Genomic DNA, 10,437 nt, shown 5'->3' on the forward strand with positions numbered 1-10,437 from the left:
CCTACTTTTTGTGAACTTTATGTGTCTTTGCAGTTTACTTTTGAGGCATGAAAAGCTTGTTCCTCTAAGCTTCCAGTTCTCTCTTTTGATTTTATATTGGAGTGGCCAGATTGCTTTTGTCTTCAGGAGTTCCCACAGAGGTCCAAGTCAGATGAGGATCAGATGCTCTCAGGCTTTCTCCTATGGTCTGGATCCCTCCAGGACAGATTTTGGCCTCAGGAATTTGGGGGTTAGAGTGGCCTGGGAGCCCCGCCACAGAAAGATTCTGGTCTATGGCAGCTGGTGGCAGTTCCACTCAGAGATGCAAAGGAAGCTTGGGGCGAGAGGCGGCCCCAGGGCCCCTGGGGACTGCACTGAGGAGTTGGGTTGGTCTGGATACAAAGGACCTTGAAGATGAAAGGTCAGCCCAGAAGTCCAGGAAGGAGGCAGAGGGAGGGGAGGTTGGGGCCATGCCCAGAAGCAGTGTTCCTGGCGACCCCAGAAGGACCTGGGTTGGTCTGGATGCAAAGGATCAGAAAGCAGTGGTGGCTCCCCAGATGTCTGGGGTGCCAAGACAAGGACTAGGACAGGACCCAGGCTAAGAGGAGAGACAGGTGGGGGCGATGGGAGGGTGAGTGAGGCTGGGGGAGTCAAGGCAAGGAGGGCATGATAGACATAATTTGGAGAGAGAGGCCTGTGGGTCCTGCAGGCCCAGGGAAGCAAAGGGAGGTAAGCGCATGGCCAGCCATTCATTGCATTTTAAACTCATCTCTTGGGAACTCATTCAGAGTTATTTAAAAAGTTAGTTATTTAGTTACATAGTGTAATTATAACCCAAAGAAATACATTCAAATATTTAAATCTTTTCAGACAGAAATTTTAAAATTGCATTCAAATTTAACTTTCTGAGTACAGACTGCAATAGTAATTTATCAAACATGTCTGAGTTTTCATTTGTTCATATGTAAAATGGGGTGACAATGTCAGTAGTTAGTTCACAGTTTTTACGCTAAGACCAAATGTAAGACTTAAACTAGTAGAATACACACTGGTCCCTCCACAATTCAAAATCTGTAGCATTAGTGTTTTTTTTTTTTTTTTTTTTTTTTTACAGAAGCAGGTTTCTAAATTTTGTACTTTTATTTTGGAAAGTCAGGATTTGAATGATCATTTGAAGGCAATGGTCCTGATTATTAAACATCATGATGTTATACAAGGTTTCTCATTTTTGGAAGACATATTCAATCTCTCTACATGAAACAAGGCTGTCTGCAAAGCCTTGAATTGACAAGGTGATCCATAGAGGTAACTTTGGTTCATCACAGTAGTGACACAGCTGTTGCAGCAGGACGCAGATCTCTGGAAATATGAAGCCCGTGATTGTACACAGACAAGCTTTGGCTACCACTGTGCTTGGCTGGGGACAGCAACAGATTGATCTGACATTATTAGACTCATTATTTAGGTTCACATAGCTGAAGACAGATCCAAGTCTGATGAAGAGCTCCAGGGCACTGGAGACCTCCTCAGGCTGTCCTTTGAGCTCACTGCTGTGCAGCACTAGGCACCTCAGCTCTCTCATTATGCTCCATGCAACCTTTGGCAAATGTTCCTGAATTTGGTATTTGGAAAAGTATGACCTTATCATTGATTCTTCTGTATTATGCCAAGACAGAAGAAAATCACATTTCAAAGCCTTTTTTTCTGTGAAGGACCAAGATGTTCATTTCTTAGAATCCTGTTGAAGGGACATATGCATCTGATCAATGGCAATGATAAATGTCTTAGTTTTTCTTTCAGTATACGATTAAATGTCGTAGTTTTTCTTTCAGAATACTAAAATGGATAACATTAAAATCCAGTTTCTTCATAAGTGTTTTTATCCACTGATAACAGGAGGGCAACAGTTTTATCTTCATCAAAACTCATATGTTAATGCACAGCATGAACTTTTCTTTACAAAGGTGTTGATGAATTCATGAGTAAATAATTCATGAAGATTAAGTTCTTCACAGAATAGTCAGGTCCAGTTTCCATGACCAAGCCATTCAGTTCTTTTGATAGTAACCCACATTCAGAAGTAAGAAATGAAACTCTAATTATGATAATGTGTCTCCAAGAGATATCGGTGGTGCAACTTGTGGTGTCCAGCAAGTACCTGGGAATCTCTTGCAGTCTGCATAACATGACCATGTTCTTGACTCCCAATACTCCTCACTTCCACTTTTATATTACCTTATGATATCATTTGCTATGCTCCTGATGGATGTCTTATTTCTGTTCAACCTGTGCCATATTCTTATTGCCTCTTGTGTACTCTCTCTACTTCATGTGTGTTATGTTCACTTCTTCCTGTTACTAACAAAAATCTAAGACTTGCCTCCATTATCTCTTTCCATCTGTCTTTGTAAATGTGGTTCCATCTTCCTAGGGATTTAGTAAGAGATCACTTTCCCATATTACCCCATCCACACTGATCATAGAAGTCTGAATACAAGAAAGATTAGAGTTCATAAGCTCTACAAAGTCCTAGAAAGTAATGGGTATATTAAGGATGCACTGAAAAATTGACATGGAAGATCAGAAATCAAAATTTGTTATAATCCACCGATTTCCAAATATCTTCCATTGTTATAAATTCTCTTTATTCATATTTTACCTTAATATTGAAAAGACATCTGTCACCAAAATATGTGAATGGGCAGTTAGTAATATTTGTGATTTACTACCTAATTTTAGCTAAAAATTGTAGATCAAATTAAACACAAAAACAGGAATATTGGATACTGCTCATTGGCACAAAATTGTTGATCAGATAGGAAGTTTATTGACACTTCTATACATTAAACTATAGTTAATATATGACCCAGAATTTCATTAACAAGTATGTGCTGGAAAAAAAAAAGCATGTGTCCATCAAAAGACTGGGATAGTCTCACTCTTAATAACTGTATTAATCATAACCTTAAGCTCACTCTAGTTGCTTTCAGCTATGGTCGCACCTTAGCACTCCCTTCACAAAGATACAGAAAAATACACATCCATCTGTATCTTCAGGCCAACCTTTCTAACCTCTGTTACATAGAAACTTAAAACAGGACAAGTATTTCCTTCAACTACTTTTTAGTACAGTTAAACAGTCATCATGCCATGTAAGAATATACTGGAAGACTTGTACAGTTGAGTATCCATGGCAATTTATATGCGTATTCTGGAAAGATACATCTTCAGTACCAGAATTTAACTAAAGTTGGCCATTTGTCCCTAAAGTACAGTTATCCTCCGAACCATCGAAAATGCAATGACTCCTCAGAAACTCCTATGTTGACAGGGTAGGGAACTTCTGAGAGACTTACCTGTGTGTCCCATTGGTAAAAGCTTGTCAAGTTTTATCTCACAACGTACTCTAAATAAACACCAAATTTGTTTCCATCCTCTACATAATACTGCCTTGAAACTTTCACAATGGTGTGCAAAACTGCTGAAAGTTGTGTTCATCTGTGCCAACAAGATAGGCAAGCTAACTTCCATTCCATGGCACATCCTGAAAGGATGATTTCTTGGCTTCAGCATTGCCCATTTTTACCCTAGAACTATCTAACTTACTCAGGGAGCACCTGGATGAAGCATTCATGCAATCTGATCATCTGTGTTCCAGAGCAATTCCAGAAAGAGACCTGAATTGCAGCTCTGTACATTTCTTGCAGTTGCATGTAGTACTGAAACAAAGAAAATTCTTGAGGTGTAATTATTTGATGCTACCATACTATCCTTAGGAAACATTTGTCCTGCTGCAAAATGTGAGCTGTGAAGCTCTGCAGCAGAAAATTTCAACTGTGGTCTTGGAGAAAGGCTACCTGGTGAGGGCCTTTGTCAGAGATGTGCATCTCTGAATAGCTAGGATGGTCTATTCATACCATGTGTATCAATTCTTCCTCGAATCATCATTAACCTTCATCCAGGGCCCTCTCCCTTGTGGACTCAGAATGGAGGCCTTTATGGAGGCATATCCATTAATAACTCTAGGTTGATTTTTCTGACCTAAATCATAATGTATCTTGAAACAATACTACAAATTAGTTCTAAGTTTCTCAACTGTAGACTGAGATCAAGTCATCTTATAGAGGATACTGCTAGAAGACAAACATCTTGGGCCACAGAGACAGGCCAAAAGATCATTGCTCTTTCTGTCGTCCTGAAACATCCTGTGCCTGCTTCCATCCCATCTCAGACAAAAACTAGAGCAGTTTGGCCAGCCCATGAATCACAAAGTAGACCAAATAAAGTCTTCTTGGAGATCTGGGTGAATCCAGTAGGAATGCATAGGTAATAGCACAAATTTTCTCTGCAAATCATGAAGCATGATTTAACTTTGGTAGGTATACCCACACATGAGCAGCTTCTAGAAATAGTCTCTCACATGCAGAAACAAGACTGGTATGTACTAGAGGCCCTGAAAATTGATCCATTGTGGACATGAAATCAACCGCATTACGTGGATCCAGTTCTACTCAGAGATAATTTGTAGTCCTAGAGAAAAAACATTCAATATGCATATTGATATCATATATACATATATATGTATATATATCCATAGCTATCTATCTGTCATCTATCTATCATCTACCTATCTATCTATATCCCCTATTTATAGCTATATCTATACCTATCTGTCTATTTATATCTATATCTATATATGAGAAAGAAGATCATTCTAATTTATTGGGAACAATTTCAGAATTAAAGAATAGTTCGCTTCTGCTGAAATGCGTATCAATCAGAGGCTTCATTTATAACAAAGAATCAGGAAAAATGAAACCATCCAAGGAATTTCACAAAGCTCTTAAAACTTTACTCTGCAAATAAATACATATGAGTTTTTTGATAAAGAAGTCAGAACCGTAATCCTAAAGATAAGTAGGGAGATACAAGAGAATACAGGCAAAGAAATAAAAAAGAAAGTCTATATACAGCGAAAACTGAAAAGTTTCATAATAAAGCATTAAATCAAAACAGGGATGAAGAATACAATGACAAGAGTGAAAAATTCGATGGAGAGATTTAATAATGAACTCAAACACTGAAACCATAAAAAAAATTAATTTTTTTGGAATGAAGATTACAGTGAGAGAAGTGAAAACGTTGGCAGGGAGATTTAAAAACAAACTAAAACACAAAGAATAAACATTTTGCAAATTAAAAAAATAGACAATTTGAAATTACCCAATTAGTTGATCAAAATTTATCAGGCATATAATTATAGAAATTATGACAACAACTAATATAAAAGGGAGAAACTCAATAGATCTCTTTAAAGGCATGCAAACTCTTCTTAAATGTCCAGAAAAGAAGAAATACAAACAACTACCAACTATATTAAAAATAATCAATATAAACTGTTGAGTCCGTGTACACCCAGTGAGTCTAGATCTCTTGGATCTACTCCTCAGGGCTGGTTCACACCTGCCACCCAGTTCGCCATGGATGAGGATATGTGTGCGCTCCTGGTGGACAAAGGCTCTTGCATGTGCAAAGCTGCTTCCCAGTCTTCCTGCCCATTGCAAGCTGCCTGTGGCACCAGGACGTGATGGTGGGCATGGACCAGAAGGACTCCTATGTGGGAAACAAGGACCAGAGCAAGAGAGGCATCCTGACCCTGAAGTACCCCATCGAACAAGCCATTGTCACCAACTGGGACGACATGGAGAAGATCTAGCACCACACCATCTACAGCGAGCTGTGTGTGGCCGCTGAGGGGCACCTCGTGCTGCTCACTGATGCCCCTCTGAACCCCAAGGCTAACCGTAAAAGATGACGCAGATCATGTTTGAAACCTTCAACACCCCAGCCATGTATGTACCCGTCCAGGCTGTTCTGTCTCTGTAAGCCTCTGGCCATATCACTGGCATTGTGATGGACTCCGGCAATGGGGTCATGCACACTGTGCCCATCTATGCGGGTTGTGCTCTCCCCCATGTCGTCCTGCGTCTGGACCTGACTGGCCGGGACCTGATAGACTACCTCACGGAGACCCTGACAGAGGGTGGCTACAGCTTCACCATCACAGATGAGCAGGAAAGCCTGTGTGACATCAAGTAGAAGCTGTGCTACGTTGCCCTGATCTTCGAGCAAGAGATGGCACCACTGCATCTTCCTCCTCCCTGGAGAAGAGCTATGAGCTGCCTGATGGCTAGGTCATCGCCATTAGCAATGAGTGTTTCTGCTACCCCTAAGTGCTCTTCCAGGCTTCTTTCCTGGATAGGGAATTGTTCGGTATCCATGAAACCACCTTCAATTCCATCACAAAGACCACATCCATAAGGACCTGTATGCTAACACAGTGTTGTCTGGTGGCACCACCATGTTCCCTGGCATCGCAGACAGAATGCAGAAGGAGATCACTGCTCTGGCTCTCAGCGCTATAAAGATCAAAATCATTGCTACCCCTGAGAACAAGTACTCCTTGTGGACTGGTGGCTCCATCCTGGCCTTGCTGTCCCCCTTCCAGCCTATGTGGATTAGCAAGCAGGAGAACAATGAGTGTTGCCCCTCCATTGTCCACCGCAAATGCTTCTAGGCAGACTGTTACTTAACTGAGTGAGCTGTTACACCCTTTCTTGACAACACCTAACTTGCACAGAAAAAGAGAGAGAGAGACACAGAGAGAGAGAGAGAGACAGAGAGAGAGGGAGAGAGAGAGGGAAAGAGAGAACATTGGCATGGCTTTATTTTTTTTTCTTTGTTTTGGTGCTTTTGACTCAGGATTTAAAAACTGGAACAGTGAAGGCCTCAACAGTCACTTGGAGCAAGTATCTTCCAGTTATACAATGTGGCTGGGACTTTGATTGTACATTTTTTTAAAATAGTCATTCCAAGTATCCCTGGTTATAGGAATTCCCTCCCAAAAGCCACCCCCAAAAGGAGATGGCTCAGTCCACACACTGAATCTATGCATGGGAGAAGACAGCATCTCTTTTGTGTAAACTATGTACTTCAATTTTTTTTTAAATCTGCCTTAATACTTTTTTATTTTTGCTTTTTTTTTTGAATGGTCAGCCATCTTGATCCCCTTCTTTTTGTCCCCCCCAACATGATGTATGAAGGCTTTTGGTCTCCTTGACAGTGGGTTGAGGTGGGAGGCAGCCACCTATACACTGACGTGAGACCAGTATAATAAAAGTGCACACCTTAAAAAAAATCAATATAGTTACCAACATCAAATTTAACTCCAAATTCCAATAGTCCACTCCATATAAAAAGATTATTATAAAAATAATCTAAGAATGCTAGAAAAGACGTTGTGAAAATGAGACTCATGCACAATATGTGAGAATGCAAAGTTTTAAAGTCATTAAGGAAATAAATATGAACTTTCTCCAAATTTCAAAAATAAATCTAAAGTACGATCAATCAATATCATTTCAAAGTGCATAACCAAAGACAATGGCACCAGTATCTGTACCAATGACTGTGTGACCATGCAAATTGTATAATTATTCATAATAACTAGAATATGGAATTAGCAAAAGCTAGATATTGATTCAAACAAAAGGGACAAGAAAATATGATAAAGAAAACAAAAGAAATATTATTCGATTGTAAGAATGATGTACTGTCATTTAGAGGAAAATGAGTTAAATTAGAAAACATACATTAAGGTGAAATAATCTAAACACGAAATACAAGAATGTATAGAAAACTCTAATGTCTACATTATTAGAGGAGACTGTTAGAACTAATCAGAAAGAATCAGCACAAAGATCTGTAGAATGTTTTTACACTAACAATGAATTATCAGAAATATAAATTAAGATGTAAACATGAAACAGCATCATCAAAGTAAAAATATCAATAGTAAGTATATGTAAGGGTATTTAATAATTCTACAATTAACACTGTAAAGCATTTAAATTTCTGTAAAATTTAAATTTATGAAAGTAATAAATAATCATTGACAAAGTCTAGAGAAGAAAGAAATGGGAATACAATCGCAAATTTTCAGCTACAACAAATAATAAACTTTAGTGATTTGCTGTACAGAAGAAGAAACATAAATTTAAGGCAATGAGGGGTTTAATTATTACATTTTAATTTTCCTGCATTGTACTTTGATCATATTCATCCCCCTTTGCCTCTCTTCTCTCCCTCCATCATTAAGTATGATCCCATTCTTCCTCCCAACTAGATCCCCTTCTTTAGTGACTAATAATTTATTCATTTATTTGTGGGCCAATGAGATGAATTAGGGTTACTTACAGCAGCATATGTTTAGATAGTTCACAGTATCATGAGCACCTTTCCAATGGCTACACTACTGACATAAAATGCCTTTCCCTCCCCCTGCCACCATTTACTGACTACAGAACTTCAGCCTCTTTAGCCCTACCCAATAGCAACCTTTAACTACCAACAAATACTGAAGGAAGGGAGAGTTTTCCATAATGGAGTGTTGCCAGCTCTAGGCTTCTGCAGCTGCATTTTCTTACTTTTTTTGTGCATTTCATACAATGTATCTTAATCATACTTAGACCTCCTCCTTTATCTGCACCCACTCCACACCCCTCTATTAGTTTTCATGCATTCTGTCATATATGTTAAGGTCTATTGAGTTAGTTTGTATCCCCTGGTGTCATTCAGTGTGAGTTCATACACTGGAAATTATTTTTATTTTACTTTTGTATTCTGGGAGTTCTCATAAATGAAATTAATGATTTTTCTTATGAAAGCATATAAACCTGTGTCTATGACACTGTTATAGAGGAAATATAGTAGAGAACTCAGTATCTCATAAGAAACTGCCATTCAACATTAAAAAAAACACAATAAAAAGCAATCAAGTGACCTAAACAAAAAAATGGGACAAAGACCTTAAATAGATATTTGAAAAGAATATATACAGATGGGAAATCCTCTTCTGCCTGCTAAAAATATTATTAGTAAAATTAGCAATATGATCATTATTGGTGGCAGTATGGAAAAGACACCTTTTCTTGGGAGTCCATAGATATAGCTAAAGAATATATAACAAGAAACAGTGCCAGACATGAGATACCTTCTTTTGAGTTGTTGGCCAGGGTGGTCCAAAAGGCTCCCAAAATTACTCAGGCTATTTCCACAGCCCTTGATGGTCTCCCTGAACTTGAAGGTAAGACCCTACTGCCAAAGACAGAACATATGTTAGACAAAGGATTTGGAGAAATAAAGCTGCAACCTACCTGGAAGCCACTTCCCCTGAAGGCAAGCTCTCATAGATTTTGAGAACGTTATTGAAGTGTCAAGGGAAAATATCAATAGATGATCCAGTGCCAGCTTCAAGACCAAATAACCACATCAATGGCCAGCACAGCATACGTCATTGGTGCAGTAATGGCGCTTTTATCTTTTGGGAAATCAACAGCTACCTAATTTGACTAAAAGCCCACTCAAAGGGAGGAAACTCAAGTGTGGTATTGTAAACTTAACCTAATACACATGGCTGGAGCGGCCATGGATCTTAGAGAAAACCCCAAGACTGTCACATTACTAGACTAATGTGATTTCTTACTATGTATCCTTGTATTTACACACAAGCATCCCAGTCATCACTTATCAAAGAAGCTCATTTTGCACCAGTCAGAGACTATTACTGAGTATCACAACTGGTCACACCTGGACATTGTCTATGAATTGCCCAGGCCTAAGTGATACATCTACAATGCAAGCTCAACACCTAAGGCTCATGGAACATGGAACAGGGATAATGAAGAATACACTAATGAAGCTCTCAGTTCTCACTAATGAAGCTCCCTCATGCAGTGCAGGTCCAGGAACACAAAAGGTCACAAATGGCCAAAGTGTAGAGATCAAGAATCTGCTGAATGATGGTCCTTGGACAGGACCCCTTTATTAAACTTCACCCACACAAGGCTCAGGGACCATCGTGGAGCAGAAAGATTGTAAGAGCCAGGGAGGAGGTGCATAATCAAATGGAAAGAGAGTCCTAAAAGCTCCTGGGAATGTGCTCATATGATTCTATGGGAATTGTTTCAGCATATGCAAGTTCCATGCAAACTCAGGCAGACAGTAACACATCATAGAACTGGGAAAATGAACAGCAGGCCCCAATAGTATCTGAGGAATGTTGGCTCATGTTGTGCTGCTAGATGAAAAAGAGCTGGTCCTCCTAAAACAAAAGACTCTAGATAGGCTGACTAGACTCAGTGGACAGACTTGTACTGGGGAATGACTGGGGACACTGACTTGACACAGTGGGCCTTAACAGGGTTGATGGAGTATATGGGCTCCAATGGGGGAGCTATGGGTGGGTGCCAGTGGGGATGGGAGTATAAAGATGATTAAGATTGTTTGAGATGTTCTGTATGAAATGCACAAAAAATTCAACAAAAGTTTTAAAAATAGTGAAGAACCATGTTACTTTCTGCTCTTTACAGTGATGCTCATATTAAGCAAGATACCAAA

The 10,437-nt window shown here is 39.3% G+C and overlaps 2 pseudogenes; one reads left to right on the forward strand and one right to left on the reverse strand.

Annotated features, from left to right (window-relative positions):
- Nucleotides 1–1,087: 1,087 nt before the first annotated feature.
- LOC103734880 lies at nucleotides 1,088–2,161 on the reverse strand (annotated as a pseudogene).
- Nucleotides 2,162–5,459: 3,298 nt separating this feature from the next.
- LOC103734881 lies at nucleotides 5,460–6,624 on the forward strand (annotated as a pseudogene).
- Nucleotides 6,625–10,437: the final 3,813 nt, after the last annotated feature.

Source organism: Nannospalax galili, unplaced genomic scaffold, assembly GCF_000622305.1.
Source record: "Nannospalax galili isolate Female #2095 unplaced genomic scaffold, S.galili_v1.0 scaffold75, whole genome shotgun sequence".
Classification (NCBI taxonomy): domain Eukaryota; kingdom Metazoa; phylum Chordata; class Mammalia; order Rodentia; family Spalacidae; genus Nannospalax; species Nannospalax galili.